The 25068-nt window shown below is 34.0% G+C and overlaps 1 protein-coding gene across 1 annotated transcript in view; it reads right to left on the bottom strand.

Moving 5' to 3' along the window:
- Positions 1-18506, bottom strand: part of LOC150093511 (uncharacterized) — a 43639-nt gene extending 25133 nt beyond the window's left edge. Inside the window, exon 1 of the mRNA XM_090414020.1 lies at positions 18372-18506. The gene's annotated coding sequence lies outside the window, so the exon portion shown is untranslated. The remainder of the gene's footprint in view (positions 1-18371) is intronic.
- Between the last annotated feature and the right edge of the window lie 6562 nt (positions 18507-25068).

The raw sequence follows: 25068 nt of genomic DNA, 5'->3' as shown, positions 1-25068 counted from the left end.
CCAATATTAATATCAGTATTTAACCAGAATCTGTTGGACCTAGCAAGAAAAGCAAACACAGAAAAAAAATTGCCAATTTCTGTGAATTAGAAATAAAATATTCTTGAAGTCAAAAAAGTGCCAAGTCGAAACAAATCAAAAGCTCAGAAGACATAGATAAGCTACTACAGTGAATATGAGACTCTTAATTTGATTAAAAAGAAGAACTGAACACAGCAAAAATGAATGTGAACAATCAGATAAATGTAATAACACCAGAATACATCAGCTATTGTATTTTTAACTCGCTCAATGAATGAAAACAACACACAACAAAAGAGAGGTCTCTCCATTCTGCATATCCGAGGCATTAAAAGACATTGGTTAATGCCTTATCTGAAGAATTACACTGCTGTTATTGATATATTCGTCCTAACAGAAGTATTCGTTACTAATGATGAAGCAACAGCTTTCCAAATTCCAGGCTTCCAACAACATAGATCATGATGCCAAACAAAAAGAGGGGTGGAATATTAATATTTATCCAACATAAATTAATAGCAAAAGAAACTGCTTATTAGTTTGAGCATGCTGAAACCTTTTGCATTGAAATCATTAACGCCACCAATCCACACAATCCCATAATACTAAATGGGCCACCAAACTTAAATGTGATAAAATTCTGGCAGAAACTCAATTGCTGGCTTTCATGCCAAGAATTATGGTGAACTGAATACCCAATGATAATTGATAATAAAACATAAATATTGTAAACGACAGCAATAAAAAATAACAAGATATGCTATCCATGTATAAACTAATACTAACCATAACATCATGCAAGAGAAGAAATAGTGGGAAATCAATCACTGCTGGCTTAGATCATAAAAACCATTCAGGTACTGCAAAATAGTGCAGCAGTCATAACGTGCAAAGTAGCAGCCCATTACTTCACTGCTCTAAAACATTCACATGAAGACAACATCCATGCAATGCGGCACATATGAAATGCAACACAAAACAATAATAGACGAATGGTCAACCACGAAATAACAAAAATCAACTGGAAACACATGGCATCACCAGATTTAATATATACCTTATACAACAACATTAAATTTTCACTGTATCAAATATATAAGAAAGCTGAAAGAAAGCCAGAATTCGTTCAAAGAACAGGCCAAAACCTTGGAGAACAAAAAACATAATCCTAGATCTACACAGAAAATACATTCAATGGAAACAATTAAAGCGGTATCCAAATAACACAACTTTAAAAACTGAATATAAGATAACAAGGAATCGCCACACAACTCAAATAAGAAATGAAATTACTAAAGAGACAAATTGCCGCTGCACAAAACACCTGGTAACCGACAAACAAGATGATAGATTGTGCTCCCTATTCCACCGCCTCTGAAACCATAAAACACAGCTTTCATGACACAGGCTAAATCTATCCAACTACCAAATGACTTTAAACAAACTTTGTAGACTCCGAGAACTACAGAGAAATATCCCTGCAATCACAAAATGTGATCCTCCATTTTTTCTGAATAGACGTACAATAACGCTGTTAAGTCGGCGTTATTTTACCTACTGGTCATTTCTGACCACGTGATTGGTGAACCATAGGCAACTATCTGCTTTGGGAAGTTATTCTTTGTTGATCGTGATGTGCGTGCATTCCTTTTGTAGTAAATAAGAAATTTTTCTATGTTGGATGCTGCGCTGCTTGTGTTCATTACGTTTGAATGCATGTTTGATTTGAATATTCTTTTGTACGGAAACTGACAGCTAACATACAACCCGTTAATGCTGCTGGAAATAACTTGTCTTAACAATATTCTCCTCAGCTGCTGCAAAAGAAAGACCACTTTAGAAGTTACACTAAAGAGCCTGAAGTAGTCTTGTTTTGTTTTCAATTCTTTCCTAAATAGGAAATACCAATATTTCTTTTACAGTCTGATGGAATATTTATTTGAAAATAATTTTTTAATTTGAAATAATCACAATTTAAATTTTATCATCAAAATCTTATAAATTATTTGATGCAGTTATTTAAGAAAGAAGAAGAAAATATTTCAATTAAAAAAAATGTTATCAAGCAAAAGTTATTGCAATAAATAAGTTCTGAACATTACTTTTTATTTCATCTTGCACTATTACGATGTATGAATTTGGAATTTAGCCGACGAAATTGTATTCTTGTTGGCTTAAACCAATATAGAAAATGATGGTACAACATTGCAAAATTTCATGCCGGCTGGGGCGTTGCTCGGTTAAACAAGGCGCCCGTTATTTTTGCCAGGGAACCAGGGCGAACAGTGAAAAGTCAGCTACTGGAACAAATCCTAAAACACATCCCAACTCAACATCCCCAGAGTTAAAGATCGGTACTATGAACATAAGAAGCCTGAAAGGCAAAGAAATGGAGCTAGCTGAAGAATTAGATAAGTACCAGTTCGACATAATAGGGGTTACTGAAACAAAAAAGACAAAAACTGGCGAGATCTTTCTGAGCAATAAATACAAAATGTTATATTCAGAAAATGACAATCAAGGAAAAGAAGGGATAGCCAGGATTTGCCCACATCACTCTACTTGAGACTGCCTGAATGGCAGGTAGTCTCAAGTAGAGTGATGTGGGCAAATATCAGAATAGGGAATTGGACAATGAGCCGTATTTGTGCCTATGGTCCCACAGAAGATTCTACTAAGGTAGAAGTGGAGGATTTTTTGTGCTATAGAAAAAGCAACTGACACAATGAAAAAGGAAAAGTTGGTCCTTGTTGGGGATCTAAATAGTAGAGTATGAAATGATTGCCAGACATACAAAAATATTTTGGGAAAATTTGGAGAAAAGAGCAAAGCTAATAATAATGGCAAATACCTGCTGGATTTCTGACATGGACTGGTTATTACTAACACCATGTTCCAACATAAAAATGTGCAAAAATTCACATGGAGGGAAGAGGCAAGGAATAAGAAAAGTCCTATTGACTATGTTATTGTTGATAGTGATGTTTTCTCCCTGGTGCATGACATCAGAGTGTACAGAGGATTTGAAATTGGAAGCGATCACTATTTAGTATTGAGCAGGATAAAATTGAATTTCATACTGAAAAGAATAACATGTAAGAAAGTTACTTAAATATAAAGAGCCAATAGCTTCATTTTGGCGATATAAACATTATTTAAATTAAGGGGATATTAAATCCCACATTATTTGTGACCCCCCACCATAATGTAATAACAGCATACATTTCCAAGGAAATATGTTTTTACATTATGGAAAATACCAAGAATAGCAATCAGAACTTTACCACCTTTGCTGCGAGTTGCCCGAGATTGTACTACAACTACTTGCATTAGCTCATGCTAGTAATCGCCGAAACTTTTATAGTTTACTATATATTCGGCATGAAATTCTCTGATTCCAATCTTTGAGTTTCGTATCCGGTTTTAAAACAATGCAGGATTTAATATCCCCATAATTGAAATAATGTAAGGAAGTTTTGAAGCGAATAAAAGTTGAACAGCTCTCAGATAGAACTGTAGACTAAAATACACAAAGATTATTGAAGAAAAAAATGAAGGGTGCAAGGTAAAAACAACTTCAGTCCACGATATTGACTTCCGAAAAAAACTTAATTAAATTTTCCTTGTCAAAATGCAAGTAAACATAGCATAACAAAATAAAAAAATAATAGATATGGTACATTCATGTATATTAATCATAATTAATTTAAATAGTACTTAAAAATTAAAAAACAAATGGCAAATAGGTTGATTTCACAAAAATTGGACTGAAGTTGTTTTTCTCCTGTACCCTTCAAATGAAAGAGTTTGAGAACAGGAACCAAACCTTGGAGATTCAGTGGCAAGCCTTCAAGAAAATCCTGATTGATTCAGCCAGAGAGGCATGTGGTGAGGAAGTCTGCAAGGATAGAAAAATCAGAACTCCATGGCAGACACAGGAAATTAAAGAGGCAGTGAAGGAAAAGAAGAAAGCATATCAAACGTCCCTGGCAAATAAGTCAGCTTTTGCTCTTAGAGAATACAGAGAGAAATGTAAGAAAGCAAAACACTGTGTAAAACTGATCAAAAGTCAAAACAAAAAACAAAAGTCTAAACAAAAGTCATGGGAGGACTTTGGCAAGAATATAGAAAATAAATATCAAGAAGGTGGCAAAATATTCTAGAGGTTGTTGAAGAAGCTTAGGAATGGAGGAAAGAGTGCTGTAAAAGGAGTTAGAGATGATAAAGGTTACATGAGAAAGGAAGAAAAAGATATCCTTGAAGTATGGAGTAATTACTTTGAAAAACTGCTAAATGAAACAAGCAGTGATGACAGCACAGTGGTAAAAAGCACTGACCAGGCATGCAGTCAGGAATACATATCCATACTTGAAGTGGAAAAAGCCATCAAAGGCTTAAAATGTGGAAAGGCAGCAGGAGTAGATGATATTCGACTAGAAATGCTGAAGTATGGTGGTATAAAAGTCTTACAGTTGCTGCACTGCATAGCTCAGAAAACCTGTACAGAGGGACGAATTTCCGATGATTGCAGTAGAGCTCTAATAGTACCCATATATAAAAAGGGAAATAAAACTGAATGTGAGAATTACAGAGGTATTTCCCTACTGAATGTTCCTGGCAAGATCTATGCAAGCATACTTGAGAAACGATTGAGAAGAATTGTGGAAGAAAAGCTTAGTGAAGAACAAGCTGGATTCAAGCCAAATAGAGGCTGTCAGGATCAGATCTTCACTTTAACACAAATAGTTGAGAAAGCATGGGAATATAACAAAGATCTGTATTTAAGTGTCGATCTGGAAAAGGCATATGGCAAGGTGCCAAGAGAGAAGCTATTCAATAAGCTACAGTTATATGGTGTCAATGGGACATTATATCAAGCAATACTTAGCTGTATTTGAGTGGTAAGTCAGCAATTAGAATTGAAGGAAGTACAGGAAGATTGTTTAATGTTAAATCTGGTGTGAGACAATGATGTACATTATCCCCTCTGTTATTCATTATCTATATGGATCACATTATGAAGGAAAGTGGTATTAAACATGATATCAGAATTGGAGATGTTAATGTCAGCTCTTTGCTGTATGCAGACGATGTTATACTTCTAAATAAATCCGCTACAAATTTGCAAGATTCCCTGACTAAATTGAATAACTGTTGTAATAGATATGGTATGAAGGTCAGCATTAAAGAGACAAAGACAACGAAAATAGGTAGAATTGTTGAAAATGTCAACTGTGTTGTGAATGGGGAACCTGTGGAACAAGTAAAACAGTTCAGCTACTTAGGCACGATTTTTACTGAAGATGGTAAATTAAATATGGAAATAGACAAGAGAATCAACAAAGCTGGTATGGTAGGCAGCCAATTGAATAAATTCATATGGAATAAGAGAGAAATTAGTCGGAACACTAAATTAGCTGTATACAAGACAGTGTTCAAACCAATTTTAACTTATGGATCTGAGAGCTGGATCAGAAGTAAAACACTTGACCAAAGACTAGAGACCGCAGATATGAGAGTCCTGAGAAAGATTAGAGGCATGAACAGATGGCATCAATGGCAATATATTAAAATTAAAATATATTAAAATGGCAACATATTAAAAACGAGGATATTAGCAAAGAACTTGACATTGTCAGCATCCAATGCGTCAGCAGAGCTAATCTCAGGTGGTATGATCACTTAAACAGAGTGGCAAGGAAAGATTGGCAAAACATGTGTTCTCTGCCAGGAAAACAACCAAGAGGAAGACCAAGCTACAGGTGGATTGATACGGTACAAAGTGCTTTAGACCAGCGCTTCACAAACTGTGGGCCGTGACACCCTTGGGGGCCATAGGTTTTGTTGAGGGGGCCGTGAAATAATGAAAACAAATTTAAAATATTTTAAGACTAAGTTGATTTTTTTTTATTTTAAAAGAAACGTATTTAACTTTTATTATTTATTATTTCTTTTTTGTTATTTTTTATATTTTAATGGAAAAATTCACGCATTGGTGTTGGTTCACAAACTTTTCTTCCTTCATATTTCGGCACTTAATGAATATTAGTAAATATTGCTTATTGATATGTTTCATTTCAAATCAGTGGTTAATTGTATTTACTTCGAATGCTCTCCAGGGAAGCTCAAATTCTTCCTGTCCCTTTCATATCACGTTCGTAATCAGGTACTGTTGATATTGACTTTATATACATATCAAAACTCGTTTTATATTATCACTGTCATCCAAACTAGTTTTCTGTCACCGATAAAAAGTTTCGCATATACTTCACACATGAAAAAAAACTTAAATTCATGTGGGGAGATAGTAACTCCCTTGCAGTGGTAAACAACACCCCTCTCTAACAGCCACTATACTGCAGAGGCAATAAAAACAAGTACTTTTATTATGCCAGTGAATAAGGTATGAGGAGTCTGTGTAATATATTTCTCAACAAATTGTGCAATTAGAGACAACTGGGATAAAAACCACACTAATTAATGAATCACATGTCCCCTCATACAGAAACTATGCTGTATAGACTGAAACAAAACCATATGTTGCATGGGCAAACACGGTATCTAACTAAAAACTATTGTTATTAATTAGATGTGTGTGAGTTCGATTTCCCAAGGCAGCAATAAAATTCAACCGAACGTGTTAAAATTCGTAAAAGTATTGAAACTAAATAATATATATATATAATGAATGTTATGGCAGTTTCACATATGGAATTCGGTTGAAGAGAGTTAGCATTTCAACTCAATTGCCAGCTACGCTTTTATCTTTCGGTTGCGCGATCTTCTGTTAATACTGCACCAATCATATGCATGTTTTAATAACCTGCCTTTGCTGTCTGTTTCGCGTTAGGCTTAATTACAGTAAAGGGAGAAAAGTCACAAAAAAGAAAAATGTTCCTGGTCCGGGGATTCCCTTATTCAGGTAATATTCACTAATCTCATGTTATCAGTCTGTGGTGTGCCAGTATCGGTAAGTGGTGAATTTATTTGATGTGTTCTACATTAAAAAATTTAACCCTGAGATGGATAAGTGGCTGATAAAAATAAAAAAAATCCCGCAAACAACCAGAAGAAGCAGAAACAGACTCAAAATAAAGGACAGTATTTCATATTTTACCAGAACAGCCCTCATCGTCTTCAGAACCAAACGGTAAGAGGCAAAAAATGTAATATTTTAGATTTGAGTTTTGCAATATTCGCTGTGTATGTTTTGTATTGAATATAAATACAATAAATATTATAATAATATATCTCTCCATTATGATTTTTTTTTCGAGGGGGGGCGTGAAATATTTTAATTTTGCAAAGGGGCCCCTGACATCCAGAAGTTTGGTAAGTACTGCCTTAGACGATAGAAATATAAGATCTGATAATGTTAGAGTCTTGACAAGTAACAGACTGATATGGAGGAAAATTGTAGATAGGAAGTTAGTAATGATGTAAATTTTTCATGTAGTACTATCATATCTTGTACACCCACTGAGGGTACATATCAGGAATTTGATTATGATGAAGAAAATATACATGTCACGTTCTTATGCTTGCAGATTGAGATCTACTGCTGCTGATTGAAAACAACTCTTTCTGCTTTTATGAACAAGACATTAAACTGCATTAGATTTGTATTTCAAGTGTAATTGTAATATATCACAAAATTGTATTCAGTAGTATTTCAAATGAACTTGTAAAATGAAACAAATTGATATTATCGTTATTTCTAGTGCCCATTTCAATAACAAAAATGGCATTTCTTTACCATTGTAAAATAACATTGCGTGTGTGAAAGCAAGAAAAATAGGTATACGAAGAAATTATGAGACGTACACATCCTATATGCAGTTGATTAAAATTTTGTTTGTTTTGAAGTATTCCAACCACTCCCCCCCACATCCCGCTCATTGTAAATGAATTATAAATATCTACTTTGCTCTAATTTCATACCTATAACTCTACTTCTAATGAATCAAATGTCATAAACAGTTGAATCAACACTAAAGAAGGTTGGCGCAACGAAAGATACAACAGGTCTCTCCACTAGTTTCTTCTATTTTCGAAATATTCGGTTCCTTTTTGGACAGAGGGTGTAGGTAATAATATGGAAATCTTTAATCGTATCAAATGTATTATATACTTTTCACAGAATGTTCACAAAAGTTGCATTTTACAATGGATTTCTGCTCATGTAAATATTGATTACAATGAAGCAGCTGATAAATTAGCAAAAGAGGCCAGAGAAACTAAACCAAGAAACTCACATGATAACTCTTGGTGATGCCAATGCACTAGCAAAAGCTAAACTAATTCCACTGAAATCAGAGCAACATCAAATTCCCGAAATCAGTGCTGACAGAAAGATAGACACCACGATAGCAAGACTATGAAAAGGACATTATAGAGGAATGAAGATCAATATAGATGATACGAGAACATACAGAAACTGCAACAACAGCCCCAATATTGAACTGACATCCACTCACATCTTTACCTGTCCAGCAATTACAGCAGACTTGAAAGAAATAGATCCTATTCCTGAACAACAGCTCTATACAAACAAAATCATCGACATAGCCAAAGCAGTACAAGGAGCACACGGAAACATCTAAGATTCTTCAAAGGACAAGATAACAACAACAGAATGTTCACTTCACATTTGATATGATTAAAGATTTCCGTATTATTATCTACAACCTCTGTCCAAAAAGAAACCGAACTTTTCGAAAATAGTAGAAACTAGTGGAGCGACCTGTTCCATATTTTTCTTGTCGAAAGCAGCAACCCTCTTTAGTGTTGATTCAACTGTTTATGACATTTGTTTCATTTGAAGCCGAGTTATAGTGCCAAGAGTGACAGTTTTTCTTTGACAAACGGTCGGAAAATGAGTTTCAAACAGAGAGCTGCAAATGACGTTTGTGTTAAACTTGGTAAAAGTTTACCGAAACTCATTAAATGCTTCAAAAAGCATACAGTGAAGAATACTTATCCCATACTCAAAGTTTACGAGTGGTTTAAGCGATTGCAAAGTGGTCGCGAGATGCTTGAGGCCATCGAAAATCCGTGTCGTCCAAAAACTGGAGTGAGCAAAGATAAATCCAAAAATTGCATAATTTCATCAAAGAAATTGTCCGTGAGATTGATTGAAAATAAACTGGGGATTGCAAAATCAACTGTGCACAGCATTTTGACCGAGTTTGGGCCATCGTGAATTGAAATCGCGATTTATTCCCCACAAGTTCACCGATGACCAAAAAATGTATAGAATTGAACACTGCAAGGATCTCATTAAAACCGCTCGTAAGGAGTAACTTCCTTGAAACAATTGTTACTGGTGAAAAAATGTGGTATTTTGAGTACGAGCCCAAAACAATGCTCCAGAGTGCTGAGTGAAGACCACTAGAAAAGGGGTATCTGAAAAAAAATCGTTTGGAGAAATCAAAGGTAAAGACAATGCTGATTTGTTTCTATGATTCAAAGGGCATTATTCACAAACAATTCATTCAGCCTGGTCAATCGGTCAATGATGACTTTTATCTTGAATTTTTGAAGTGATTGATAGCCAGAATGCGTCGCATACGTCATGAATATCTTGATGACCGACTGTTCGTCAAAACACACTGTCACTGTTGACCCTATAACTCAACTTCTAATGAAACAAATGTCAAACAGTTGACACAACCCTAATGAAGGTTGCCACTTTTGCCAAAAAAAATATACAATTGTTATTTTTTTGTATACAATATATACAAAAAAATAACATAATCTGGAAAGTTGACAACCAATTTTTTTTTTTAAAATAATTTACTTTATATAATTATCTTGAATTACGTTCTTCGAGAACAAATACAATGTATTGTCAACTAGACAAAATTAGCACATAAAAATAAAAATGACATATTTTCAAGGTAATCCAATATTCAAGTTAATAAAGTATGCAAGGATCTCTTATTTTGTCCTGGCATTAAATATTGTATAATAAAAGGAATGAGCAAAAATAATTTGTATATTTTTTGTCTATCCTATATAAGTAAAAGTCCAGTTACCCAGCATGGAACGAGGAATTGCATTTCTTGTTATTGGCAAATGAGATGCAGCGATAATCGCGAATTCTCTTCAGCTTGTAGGTTTATCGCAAGTTTAAATGAACATGACTTCCACACTGCACTTCTTATACCTGCTCTTTCAACAGAGCATGCATTGTATCCAGATTTTGCTGGATTAGGATGTCATAAACAGTTGAATCAACACTAAAGAGGGTTGCTGCTTTCGAATGGGTGATGTAGGTGAAGTATGTCGGAAACTTTGTCTTCCAAAAGGATCACCCTAGGCATGAAGGCTTCATCAATATTCCCGGCTCAGTTGGGAGGCATCTGGTGATTGGGCTAGCAACTGTCATTGGATGTAAAACAATATTGTTAGAGACACATGATAAATATGAATCGGATGAGAAAATTGGATATTGATCAGAAACAGAAAAGGAAAAGAATATGATACGGAATAATAAAACTAGCAGCAATGAATGTAAGAGCAATTAATGGAAAAGAGGAAGAACTTAATCAAGAAAAATCCAAAAGAAACATTGAAATATGCAGCATAACAGAAACAAACAAACAAACAAAAAAAGGAAATGGAATAATGAACATATACGACTATATATTTATGTACAGCAGGGTAAAAAAACAAAATACAGCTGAAGCTGGAGTTGGATTAGGAATACATAAAGAGTTAATATTAATAGTCGAGATAAAAACAGATAGGGATAAATATAATTACAATATTTGCTCCAGAAGAAGAAAATAATAAAAAAAACAATCTTTTTATGAGGATCTACAATAAACAGTAAAGAAATAAAACCAAATGAATAATTAATTATAATGGGACACTTAAAAATAATAATAGGAAAAATACCAATACATGGAATTATGCAAAGATTTAATGAAGAGTCAATAATCCAGGAACAGTGATACAATTCTGTGCAAATAAAAGTTAAAAATAAAGAACACATTTTATCAGCATAAAATAACATTTTAAAACACAAGAGGATAGAAATCAATAATAGATTATATTATATGCAATAAAGTAATACACCCACCAGAAATAGAACACGTAAGAGTGTTAACATCAAAAGAAATTGGAAGTGAACATAAGTTACTATGTAAACTAAAAATTCACAAGCAATGGGTGAAAATAAAATTTAAAGAAAATCAGCACAAACAGTATACTACAATAGATTAAAATAAAAGTCCCAAGATAACTCACTAAGCAGTGACATGTAGAAGATAATTGGAAGATTTTTAATACAAATTTAACTGAAATAGCAATAAAAGTATTAGGGTTAAAAGAAAAAGAAAAATATTAAAGAATATGGCCTCCATGGTTTAACAAAGGAAAAAAAAAACAAAACAAAAATATCTATAAATGTAAACAACCGATAATTGGAATAATCAAAGAAACTAAGTAATAAAGTTAATCAAAAGAAAATAGAAAGTAAAAATCAATTTTGAGAATTATATACAAAAGAATTTGAATATGATTTATATGGTATACAGAAACAAATGTGGAGATGTATTAATACACAAAAGAAAGAAGAAGCTGAATATATCCCAATACTAAAAGTAGAAATAGAAGAATTAGAAAATTATTTTAAAACCTTTATAAATAAATAGTTGAAATAAAAGTAGAACTAGGTATACAAACAAACCAAGAAAAAATAAACCCAACAGAGATTAATATAAAAAAGGAGATTCCTGTAGAATGAAAAAAAAAGTTATATTAACATTCATATTTAAGAAAGGACATTAAAAAAAAAAAAAAAAAAAATCACAAACAGAAAATTATATTCTCTTCTGCTCGTGGTGAGTTGAGTTCCTCAGAGACGAATCTTTGCCATTTCTTTGGCTGCTGTCTTTTTATGAAGTTCTATTATGGAGTTTAAGTGGGTGCTTTCTTTAATGTTGTCAATCCATTTCTTTCTTGGTCTTCCTTCTACCATTTAATAATATGTTTGATAGCTTTTCTGGGTTCATTCTTGTAACATGTCCAAACCAGCTTAATTGGCTCTTTTTAGTGCAGTAGTTATTGTTTCTTTAAAGTTAAGTTCTTCTCTGAACTTTTCATTATTTTTCCCTGTCCAGTTTGTTCTATTGCTTTTTCTTAGACATTTCATTTCAAAAGCATTGAGTTTATCCATTTCTTTTTTTCTTAAGATATCATCAGCATACTTTAAATGTGTAATATTTCTTCCATTTACCACTATGCCTTCATCTACTACTTCTTTTTAGGTACAGGTTGAATAAATATGGTGATAATGGATAGCCATGCATAACTCTTTTTTAAATTGCTATTTTATCTGTTTCTATGTATTTGTATTTCACTATTGTTTGTGTTTTGGAATAGTAATTCTTGATACAAATTAATAGGCATTTGTCAAACCCACTGTTTATAGCATTTTAATAAGTTTGCTTCTGTTTATTGAGTCAAAAGATTGTCTGAAGTTGATAAAACAACAGTAGAGTTTTTATTTTTGTCTCAAATAAGATCTGGAAATCTGTTTAATGTGAAAATTGCATCAATTGTGCTTCTGCTATTTCTAAATCCCATTTACTCTTCTTCTATCTGTTCTTCATGGGAATGTTTAACTCTGTTTTGAAGAATCCTGATGAATATTTTATAGCACTGGCTTAAAAGGGTGATAAGTCTGTAGTTAATGCAGGATCTGGCATTCCTTTTTTTTTTGTGGATGGTTATGATTTGGCCTGTTTTCCATTCTGTTGGTAAATTTCCTTTCTATAGTATTTTGTTGAATAGTTTCCTTAGGTAATTTATTATGCTTTCTCCCCTTTTTCTAGAAGTTCTTTTGATTGTTATCTATGGCTGGTGCTTTATCATTTTTCATTTGTTTGATTGCTTTACGTATTTCTTCATTTAGGATGTCTTTTGTGTCAGAAGTTTCTTCACAGTTGAAGGCACCTTGATCTAAGTTTTCTTCAGCTGCAAATGTTTCTTTAAAATGATTAGTCCATATTTCTTTTATTGCTTCAATGCTGCTTGTAGTGGTTCCATCTTGTTGAAATATTGAAACTGGGTTGGGTGAGTATGTTCTGCTTATCTCTTTAACTATCTCAAATGTCTTGAGTCATGTTTCACACAATCCTGCTTTTTCCTCTAAGTATGTGATGATTTTTGTTGATTTCTTTTTTCAAATTTTTGTATAATATTCTATTTTTTTCATTATCTTCTTTTAAGAGGTTAGTTTTGGATATTCTTATTCTCTCGCATAAGTCCAAAATCTGTGGTGTACAGATATTTGTTGCTGTTTCTTTAATAATTTCTTTACCTTTTTTCCAAGACTCTGGGACTGTATATAAGAGATTATTTAATTTTTTTTTCCCAATGATCTGTGACAGTTAGATCTGGTCAAACTATCATTTAGTTTTGAGGTCTATCTCCTTTTGTTTTTGATGGTTTTTTTTTTTTTAATGTGGTTCAATCTTTTTTTAATGTTTTGATATTTTAGAAGGAATGTCTCCATTTCTTATTATTGATTATATAGTCCATACAATTTCTGATTTAATGGTTATGGTGATGTCCAAGTGTATTTGTGTTGTGGCCTGTGTTGGAATACGGTATTTGTGATTAACAGTTGATTTATTTTGCAAAAATTAATCAAGTCCTCTTCTCTTTCATTCATCTATCCATGACCAAATTTTCCCATTACTTGTAATTTATCTTCAGCGTACTGAGCAATCTTTGAATTAAAATTTCCCATAATAATCAGGATATCTCTGGTACTTGTTTGCCTTATTTCTCTTTGAAGTTTTTCAAGAAATTGACTATATTTCACCTCTTCATGTGATTGGATTAGGGTATAAACCTATTATTTTTTATGAATATTCCTCTTTCTTTTGCTTTGGATCTTAGGGAAATGATTCCAGAGGAAATTTCTCTTACCTCAACTATTGAGTTTAGGAACCATTTTTTTTAATGATTAGTGCCACACCTTCTCTGTGATGGTTATCTTTCTTTCCTGAGTAAAATAAGGTTGCATTTTTTATGTTGATTTTTCCCTTGGTCCAGTGGGTCTCTGCAACTCCAACTATTTCCCATTTGAACAGTTCTAGTTCTCTCTCAATCAGTTTTAATTTATCAGGTTTATGCAATGTTCTCATGTTGATGGTTGAAATATTATAAATGCTGTTTGCATTCCACATAGCTGTCTTCTTGCCTATTCTATGTAGACTTCAGTTAGGTGTGTTGGCTCTCCATTACATTGTAGCATTATTTCTGCTTCTATTTGCTGGCCAATTCATCTTTAAAGAGTTTAGGCAATTAATGTAGCTGGCTTGCCATTTTTCTGCTGCATATCTGTTGGTCTGTGGGACTAACAGGTATGCAGGAAATTATAGATGGATAAATTTATTAAATGCTTCGTTAAAATTACTATCATGAATTCTAAATAATAAAATAACAAAGGAAATTAATCTATTAGATGAACAACAAGGATTTAGAGAAAATAGATTGTACAGATGCAATATTTATAATTCAACAACTGATCGAGAAAATGATAGAATATAATACAAAATTATTTATATGCTTTATAAACCTGGAAGTGCATTTCATAGAATATGAATTCAAGATGTAATAGATATATTGTTACACCCTGATATCTTAAGAATGTAAAATTCTCAGTTATCATGGTGTAACATGAAGAATAAATAAAATAAATTAAAAACACTGCATAAAAGATAATAGTTGAATTAATTAAAAGAAAAAGAAAGATTCTTGCATCCAATAAAATATGTAAAAAAATAAAGATTTTTGTTAAACTAACTAACAAAAGAAAGAATATATTAATATTGCGATATGATTTAAATGAGAAAATTTAACTAAATAAGACAGAAAAGGATTAGTCATAAGAGATGGTATATGAGAGGCTAGAGATTAAGTTATTAAGTAAATTCCTAGAAAAATTTTGGAAAGGGGATTAAATTAGAGGCTAGCAAAGGAAAACAACAGACTATCGCTCAGGGCCGATTTCCGGATCAAGACATTGTTACGGGCTTGCCGATCAAAGGACGTTTGGCAGAAAAATGCCACCCTAATTGGTCGGTGAAGTAAAAACAAGTAGGGGCAGAGAAAAGAAGTTAGAAAAAGTGCTGTTAGGAGAACAGGTATAAAAGGGTTGGAAACCCCCCCCCCACACATGGGGCTTTTTTGGTTTTGATTCTGTTCCAGGATAGCCCTTCGTGAGCTCTTTCGTATGGATTTCATGGTGTTTTCCTGAGTGGTGAGATAGGGGTTATATCTCCACTTCACAACACGGAAACGAAAGTGAGCGGAATTTCGGTTCCATATTTCCTATGTGAGAAGCGAAGAATGCCATATAGTCGAGGAAAAGAAAGTATATTCTTTGTGTTCCAACTTCAGTGACAACTACGAAAAACGGAGCTGTAGAGATATCGATATCCACGTGGCGAAGTGCACAGCCAATATATAGATGATTCAGAGTGTGTCTAAGCATAGTTCAACTCAAAAAGGAACGTAGGAGTAGCAGATTATTGGAGAAGTTACACCAAGCTAGTTCAATCAGAAGAAGGTAAAGGCCCATATGAAAAACCCAAGAAAGAAAGGTACTGTAAAATATATCTAATGTTAACAAAAATTTGTCTGTGATAAGTATCATTATTCTAATAGGGAACTGTGGAAGTGACTAAGGAAAATTTATACTAGGACTTTAGTATCTGACAATATATTAAAAGTAAGCTGGCCAGTGTTAATGTTATGTGAATAATTAAGTGTCCTGAGAATTTTGCATGTCTATTGTAATGTATTAGAAAGTTAAAATGTTATAGTTGTGTGTTAGTGCAGAAAAGGGTTTAGTTAATCTAAGTTTGAATAGTTAAATAGTGTGAATTAATCTTATTTGTCCATGTCAAGTGAATTTATGTGTTGAATTGTTATGGCGGCATGATCATAATACTCATTATAGGATCATAGCCTAATTACTTGTAATAAGCTAATGTTAGTATTTAAGTATTTAGTTTAGCATTAAACTGAGTAATCACAAAAATTGAATTGTACCACGTTAAGGAATTTAATAAACCTTTGTTCAATGATAAAAGAGTTGTCTGAAATTGCTGTCCAATGCACCACTTGAAAAATTATGAACCTAATCGCATGGGAAATTAATGTTAAGAAACGAGATAAAGTGTCACGACTGCAATATAGTTACACTTTCCGAAGTATTTGAGTTCTTTCTCCTTGTTTTTGTATATAATATCTTAAGCTAAATATCCCAAAAGGCGCAGTATAAATACAAATATTAGGGGTACTAAGGGGAGAAATAACTTAGATATTAGTATAAGTTTTGGTGATATCTCGCGCATAGATAATAGAAGAACATAGATAAGAGGAAAATACTTGATAGAATAAAAATCGTAAAATGGGACACAACAATACTGTAGAGAAGAAAAGTATCAGAAAACATAACACAAATAATTAAAGAAATATAAGATAACAATAGTTTTATAAAATAAAAACACAAGGAAAAACAAGTAAAGAAATACAAATTAATAATGGCATTAGACAAGGAGACTCCTTAAGCCAAATATTATTTAACATGATAATGGATGGATTAAAATAAAAACTTAAAAAATACGGGAGTGGAAATAAAAATAGAATAATAAGAACTATATGTTATGCAGATGATGTAATATTAATTGCAGAAAATAAGAAAATTAAATCCAATTAGAAACATTACTACTTGCATTTAATAAAGCAGCAAGATTATATAATATGAAGATATCAAAAACCAAAACAAAATGTATGACAATATCACAAGAACCACAAAGATGTAAATTAGAATTGGAAGGTACTATTATAGAACAAATAACACATTACAAGTATTTAAGTATACAACTGAACTGCGAAAGAAGGCCACATCCCGAAGTCGGAGAACAAGATGAAAAAGCTGCAATAATATCAGGATGCTTGAAAAAGTATTTATGAAGCAGTAATCAGGCCTATTATGACATATAATGCGGAAACAAGACGAGACACTACGAAAACAAGCCAAATGTCAAACACAGGTGAAATGAATATATTAAGAAAAATAGTAAACAAAACAAGCCTAGATAAAATAAAAAATACAGACATAAGAAAACAATATTAAATACAAGCAATAAACAATTGACTTTCAACCCAAAGGATAAAATGGATTGAACAAGTACAGTGAAGAAAGAATAATAAAGCAAGTCTACATTTGGAAACCAAAGAGTAAAAGAAAAACAAAGTGGTAGAAAAAGTTACCATAAAAGAAGATGAAATCTTCGTCGCAACACTTTATTCCGAACGCGTGAAGAATAAGAAAATAACGTAATGAACGCACCTAAGTCACTCATGAGCCATGGTGACGTGAGTGTGTTATTCGTAGTTTCCTTCAATTACACCTGATTTTTTATTTTTTTATCTTCTTAACTATAACCCTTCCACTCTTCCAACAGTGTCAAAAGGAAGCAACAGTGGAAAACTAGAAAAAGAAACAAGCATATTAGAAAAAAAAAAAAAAAAATGCAAAATTATCACCATCAAGCGGATTGCACTGTTAAAGCTCATTGTAAGAAATTCTTTCTTGCTCTTCTACAGTTTGCACCATTTTAAAGTATCAAGAAAAAATTTGAAAGAGTTAAAAATGAGAAATCTATGCCGTCTACATGGTTGCATAATAAAGAAACATGTAGTATAATTCCTGATAAGGAAAATTAACTCCTTGAATCTGCAATCGAGTAGCGACCCGTTATCCTCCTCTCCGACTGGCAGAACTGTGCGTTACCTAGTCCTTCAATGCGAAACTTCCTTTTCGGCCCCTTATTACCGGTGAGTCACATCCGGTTGCCATCGGAGACGATGTATCCACTCACGCAAATATATGCGTAAGCTGCGATTTCCAGTAGACTCACTTTTTAATGAAATGACCGTTTGGAAGGAAAGAGTCCGATTTTATAAATGGAATTGTTCAAAATGTGCCCATCACTCATAATTTTGTTTGGTTGCGCTGTCATAACTAACAGTTAAGAAAGTGCATGATATGCACTTTCTTAACTATTAATTTTGAAATTTAATACGATTCCGTAGCTGCATTGGAGTCAGAGCTGAGTGACACATTTGCGGGCGACCGCTGTTAAGCAGAGGAATGTGTACCGATTTAGACAAAGGACTTGACACTTGGGAGCTTGGTTGATCGCTAAATTTTCATGTAATACATTGATCAGGTTTCTGTCTTCTGATAATTTTTTGTACTGATTTTACTTAGTTTTGCGCAGTAAAAATGATATTTGTTACAATTAGAGTTTACTAACCTTATAAAGTCTTGTTCTCATCGGCTAGTTCCTCGCATACTTTGCGGCGTATCGCTATTTCCTAAGATTAGCACCCGCCATGTACGTAGGTCGGAAAGTTAGGGCAATTCTCCGGTTGTAGATCTTTTTCATTGACTACTTGGATACTATAAAAGGCACAAAATTATCAGTTATATCACCTTGTAGTGATAAGGTATATGACAAATCAAAATTTACTTATTAATTCGTAATTAAGCAACTTAAGAATAAGTGAATTGGGAGGATACTTACTGATACTTCGCCACCTAGTGTTCAAATTGAGGACTTCAGTACACTACTGAACAAATGACATCGAATTGTTTCTCCGATAGGTGTCACGCATAGCTACACCTGTCGGATTTATTTCAATCGGTTGAAGAACAGTAATATAATATAAAATGACCTTGTTGATATTCAAGGCTTTATTGTGTGCCATAGTATGTTAGTTCTGGTAAATGCAAAAGTGACGCCTCGGGGCAAAAAGACCTGTGCCATGAGTAGTTTGCCTATGGGGTTCTTGTATGAAAAGTTCTGTTTTGATTTCCATGACAGCAAGTGGACATCGCATCACCGTTTATACTGCTATTTGAAAGAATTTTTTTTTGTAAGAATTAGTGTTAGGTTATTTGATTGGATTTTTAATGTTATTTTTATGTTTGCATTTATGTTTTGCTTTTGGTTTTTGAAATATTTTTGTGGAAGAATTTTTGAGATCTGCAGTAAAATCACATTTCTTTGGGTTTTGTTCGATTGCATAGATGTTGTGCAGAACAATGTAATAAACAAGCGGATGTAATTTCTTACTTGCACGTATGTCGAGAATTTCATCCCATGTCGAAAAATGCTATAATCGCAAATTATATAAAGATTATTTATGTAAAGAATTTCCATAAACAACTCACAATTGTTTGCCCTTCTTTTCATGAATTTTGACGGTCTGTTTCGCTATAGTTCGAGTAATGGGGAAAATGATTTCTTGTTCGGCATCCTACCCATGGGATATGCACTGGTAAATGATGAAGTTTCGGACCATCCCGAAGATTAAAAATGAAAGTCCAATTATTTACATCACCAGCTTCTTCAAGACCTTCCATTTCGAATATCGGCACTTCCAAGACAGCGAAATTAATCGCTTCACCACTATACATAAAAATAAATACCATAATTGAAATTCATTGGCTCAAGGTTTCTCTACCAAACCAACCTGCCCTTTTCATATGCTATTTTGTTGCTCTCCAAACTCCATCAAACACTTTAACCTCTTCAGCTATCTCTGTCTAAAACTGAACTTTCTGCAGTTAAAATATTGCAGTAGTAAGGTCATCCTTGTTTGGTATTTCAAAGTAGAAAATTCATATTGGTATCATCTCTTCTGTTTCATCGATCAATCAGAAAAGGATGCTGAGGTGTTTGTCATCAGCAATGACCTATCTCAGATCGCTATTCTTCCTACAATAGTACCTGGCAACCCTATTCAGTTTGCAAGCACACTTGACTTCTTCGTAACAAGATCCCTATCCCTCTATGCTGTGGTTATTGGTTCTGTGCTTGGTACCTAAGTAATACAAGGGTGCAATTTAGAAGGATCTCAATGGATAATATTTCTCCAATGGATTGTCCATCTATTGCTTCAGTTCTTCTCATCCAAACCCTTGCCCAGACAGAATAACAGAAATCATCTTAACAGGAATGAAGCCTTTCATCTCTTATTCCACTCGAAATTCTCACCCACCATCAAAGCCGTGGTTCGCAAAAAATTGCATAAATGCTGCAAGAGAAAAGTATCTTTGCATATTATGAATGGGTGAAGGTAAAATCTTCTGTTGCCCACTCTGCCTGTTCTAATTCTTGCAACAGTCGTAAAAGATTCATCACCAATTTCAAATCAGATTTTGAAAGGGCCAAATTCTGTAAATTCTCCTCAAGCCCAAATGTCAGTCGGTCCTTTTTGTCCGTTACCAAGGACATTGGGAGAAACATCTTCCACCCAGATTCTTATCACTCTCATATTCTGATAGTACAGAAGTTTTATCACATAAACACAAAAGTAACTTACTGGAATCAGTATTCTCTTCCAATTCTTCCATTAATGATCTGGAGAAAGGTCAATTGCTTTCAACAGTATAGGCGCACTTCATGGCTTCCAGAGTCTTCCAGCAAAATGAAATCCGAAGAATCCTTAATAACCTGAACACATTCAATGCATCTGGTCTTGACACAATCCAAACTATTGTGCTAAAAATTGTGTCCCAGAACTAACACAAATTCTGTGTTGCCACTTGTATCTATCGTATTCAGCTCTCATCAACCTTGCAATATGGAAACAGGTTCATATCCATCCTATCCCAAAGAAAAATTATTATAAACAACCAACGATATGCAATCCAATTAGTCTCACTTGTATTGTCTCTGAAAAAATGGAGGTTATCAACAACCAACTCTTGAACCATTTAGAAACATATCAACTAATTATGCCAATAATATGAATTCCTCAACACTCCATCTAAAGCTGAACTTCTCACCTCCAGAGATGATTGGTGAACTCAATCACCTCTGGACTCACACCATAGTTAAATTTGCAGAAACTGATATTTTAACTCTCAACATTCCAAATCCATTTTCTCGGGCTTCGTTCAAGAGCCTGTGTAACCAATATCAATTTTATGGTCTGCCTTACTCACTCTGCAACTGGATCATTAACTTTCCCAATTTTTGCTCATTACATATCATTGTGGATGGTTTATGCTCATCTTGTTACAAAACAATGTAGGATTACCCCAGGGTTCTGTTCTTTCCCCTTTCTCTTTTCTTATTATATATAAATGATCTGGTTTTTTCCAATCCTATGGATAGGATTGGAAAAGGATTGGAATGCACTTGTAGTAATAAAGTATTAGAATCCTCAATGGCATGACCAATGATCTGAACTCAGTTCTAATAGTTTTTCCAGTTGGGCAAGTATAACATTGTAAGTTTCAATGCCACCAAATCTCAGATCGTTCTGATCAATCGCAAGAAAGAACTTGCATTCCTGACCTCTTGCCTTCAGTAATATTGAGATATCCAAAGATGATTCTCGTCCTGCATTGATCTATACGTCCGATCTTTCCTGGCACAACCGCATTTCAACTATAGCTTCTGCATTCTCGAAAATATTTGTGTTTGTTGACAAAAGACACTACTTTGAACCTCCACACATCCTGACTATGCAAATCTAAAATCGACTCAGTCATGGAATATTGCTCCTATATTTGAAGTGGTATACAAAGCTCCTCCCTAAGATTGCTCGATTCTATACAGAAAAGGGAAATTCAGCAAATTAATGGTAATTTCTCGAATACCCACATCAAATCCTCTCTCATAGACGTTCAGTTTCCCTCTTGTGCCTCTTCTGCAGACACTTTCTTGCACAGTGTAATGCTGAATTGACAGCAATATTCCTCCAGCCTACTTCAAAATCATTAGAACAACGACAACTGGTAAAAAATATTGAAGGCCATCTTCACACTCACCGAACCAACTTAACTGCCTCCACTGATATTCCATCTGTTTCTGTCCTTTGGAAAAACCTTGACCACTATGATTTCCTCAAAGAATAAAAACGTAGCTCTTCAAGCAACATGTGAACAGATTCCTCCTATCTTCTATTCCTCTTGCCTGCACATGGCACTAAAGTGCTGTATGTCTTCTGGACATTCGTTTCTGGATCAGATATAAAATATTCTAATTGATGTAAATTTAATTGGCGGTTCTCATTGACAACGACCTGAAGCAGACGATTCCATCCATTCTTCACTCTCATAGGAAACGATTTGAACTTTACATCGCTACTAACTACACTGTTATTGAATTTCCAAATGAGATCTCTTGTTCCTCTCTTAGGTATTTCTTCTACAAACCTGAAAGCACCTTGAGAGGAACTGCGATTGAATGCTCCCAACCACTTCTGCATCCTGAAGAACCCACTGAAAAAAATCTGAACAAAAAGTTCTAGATTTGGACTCATCAAATCTTTATAAAGGGGATGTGAACTTTTTCGCTACTAGGTGGCTGGCTTTGAAGCACCGAATTTATCTGATGTGCGCACTTTTTCCTATTTTTGTAAGAGGATCTGTAAAATTCGGAGCAATGTCAGCCATGATCTTATCCAACCGATGAGGACATGGAAATCGTAACAGCCTCTGATTTACTTTTAACCAACAAATCTCTTTCTCTCTCGCTCGTTACTTCAGATGTAGAAACAAAAAAGTTTAATCTTGTTGCTAACAGTAGTATTCTAATGTCAAAGAAGATTTACTCTTACAATTTACAAAGCTACAGTTTCTCCTAGGAAGAAAGGTGAGTCATGAAGTGCAACAAGTGCCTGAAATATCTATCTTCCGATGGAAATCATATAAGTTGTAGGAAATGTGTTAGGAATCTTCACTTTACATGTTCGAATCTTTCATAAACAACCTCACAACGTAAATCCAATGCAAAAAGCGAGGAACGGAAGTGCCTATTCTACAGAGAGAACAAAGAAACGCACGATGGTGGCACGGTATTCCAGAAACTGCATCTACACAAAACTTTGTAGACGAAGTTCTAAAATCAGGTGTTGCAATTGAATCCCCCCCCCCCACCCGCTACAGCATAACGAAACTAAGGCCTTAAATCGGATTCCCAGTAAGGGCAAAACATGAGACTTGCCACGACACGCAAGTCATAGCACGTCTTAAAAGCAAATCCATAAGACACATTCTCATAAAAGCCAGCAGACTAAAAAAACAGTTGTCAAGAACTTCAACCAATTGCAGAACAATACACCAGTCTTAATATTTGTGAACGTTAACACAGATCAACCAAAATATGTTTTACCAAGTCAGAGAATCGAAAACAGAAAAAAAAATTTACCAATTATTCTGGATCTGAGATGCTAAGATGTTCTTGAGGAAGTCACAAATTTCAAAGTCAATACAAATCAAAATCTTAGAAGACAAAGACAGGCTGCCACAGTATAACAATAAATTTCTAATTAGATAAAAAAAGACTTCAGCACAAAAACAACAACAACAAAAAATGAACGTGTACCATCCAGCAGATGTAAATAAACTAGAATATTTCAGTAATTGTAGTTTTGAATACCGCGATACATGAAAACAACACAGTTTAAACGAGAGGCCTCTCCATCCCCTATATTAATATTAGAAGCATCAACGATGTTATTAATATATCGGTCATTACAGACGTATTTGTTACTAATGATGAGCAAAGGCTTTTTAAATTCCAGACTGGAATTTTAATATTTCTCAAAGATAAATTAATAGCAAATGAAACTTTTTATCACTTTTAACATGCTGAAATCCTTTACATTGAAATAATTAATACAGCCAATCGAACACACCACTGAATACTAATTGCTATTTACAGGCCACCAAACTTAATCGTGATAAAATTCTGCACGAACTCAATTGCTGACTTTCATGCTAAGAATTATGCTGAACTTAATCATCATCATTATCAACAACCATGGGTCCAATGCCTGTAGATGTCACCTGCCATCTTGATATGATTCTTTCATTGCATTCTATTTTGTGCAAGATGACTCAGTTTGTATATGTTGTTTCGTTCGGCACCATTTGACGATGTCATTGTCCCATTCTCTTTTTGGCATTACGCTTTTGCGTTCATTCCTTCAATCATTCCAAACAGCAACACTTTTAATTTTCTCTCATCATTCATTCTACATATATGGCCAAATAGACCTACTTCCCTTTTGGTTATTTTTGGATCAGGTTTTCTTTTGGTTGTATTCGTCTGTAGATTTCCTCATTGTTCACTTTCTGTATCCAGCTTATTCTCAAGATCCTTCTATAACACTTCCTCTCAAAATGCAATATTTTCCTTTCAGATTCTCTCAGGAATCCCGAGGCCTCGCATCCATAGAGCATGCTGCTGAACATACAGGTTTCTACAATGCGCAGTTTGGTTTGCATCTTTATAGCTCGGCTCTTCCATATTTTGTCCATGGGTTTTCAAATAGTTGTTGCGCTTGCTATTCTAATTTTTATCTCTTTTTGGGGTCCAATTCATGCGCCATCTGGCATCCAAGATATATGAAGTCTTCCACATTTTCCAGTTGAAATCTATCGTAACTCTTTTCAGTAACTCCTGTTGTCCGAATATCATTGTTTTAGTTTTTTCAAAGTTGGCATTTAGTCAATATCATTTTCCTTCTGTGTATATTGTTTGCAATGTCCGTTCCAGCCTTGCTGCACTTTTTTCAATCAGGACGATGTCATCTGCAAAGCAGAGGTAGTTTATTCTCATGCCATTTATCGAAATGTCTTTACCTTCTTCTTTAATCTTATCTAGTGTTCTTCCCGGATGTGTGATGAAGATGATTGGTGATATTGGGTTCCCCCTTGTCTTGTGCCTTGACTAGGGCATACCAATCTCCAGTCTCACCTGCTATTCTGATTTTTGCTTGTGCTTAGCTGTTTATATCTTTCAATTTGTTGTCCAGAGGTGGATCAATTTGTTGTCCACACCATAGGATTTCATGACAGCCTACGTTATATTTTGGTCAATAATATCAAATGCTTTTTGGATGTCCACGAAACAGCAATATATCTTTTTGTTCTTTCTTCGAACTTTCCCTGCTATTAGTCTTAGTGCGAGCATCTGTAGCACTGTACTT

Source organism: Typopeltis vanoorti, chromosome 24 (assembly GCF_054136105.1).
Source record: "Typopeltis vanoorti isolate ZY-2024b chromosome 24, IOZ_Tvanoo_1.0, whole genome shotgun sequence".
Lineage (NCBI taxonomy): Eukaryota > Metazoa > Arthropoda > Arachnida > Uropygi > Thelyphonidae > Typopeltis > Typopeltis vanoorti.
This window is presented reverse-complemented; position numbering and strand designations above follow the sequence as displayed.